At 37.7% G+C, this 212-nt stretch overlaps 1 protein-coding gene across 1 annotated transcript in view; it reads right to left on the bottom strand.

Moving 5' to 3' along the window:
• COIL (coilin) overlaps positions 1 to 212 on the bottom strand; it is a 6369-nt gene that overhangs the window by 4880 nt on the left and 1277 nt on the right. The gene's annotated exons all lie outside the window — the stretch shown is intronic.

Here is a 212-nt window from a genome sequence, read left to right on the forward strand (position 1 = left end):
AGTACTCAGTTTATTCTTTTTCTTTTCCCTTTTATGCCTGTCTTCTTTATTTTTACAGAATTCTTCCTCTTCCTCCTTTGGTCTATGCCTTTTTTTGTCTTCTTTTGGTGTATCAGAGAAGCCATCATCTATCTCTTCCAATTTTACTCTGTCCAAAAAAACACAACAACCCAAGCAAATGCCACTGCTCAGCATAACAGGCACCTTTTCCC

This window comes from Chaetura pelagica, unplaced genomic scaffold, assembly GCF_000747805.2.
Source record: "Chaetura pelagica isolate M959 unplaced genomic scaffold, ChaPel_1.0 scaffold47, whole genome shotgun sequence".
NCBI lineage: Eukaryota > Metazoa > Chordata > Aves > Apodiformes > Apodidae > Chaetura > Chaetura pelagica.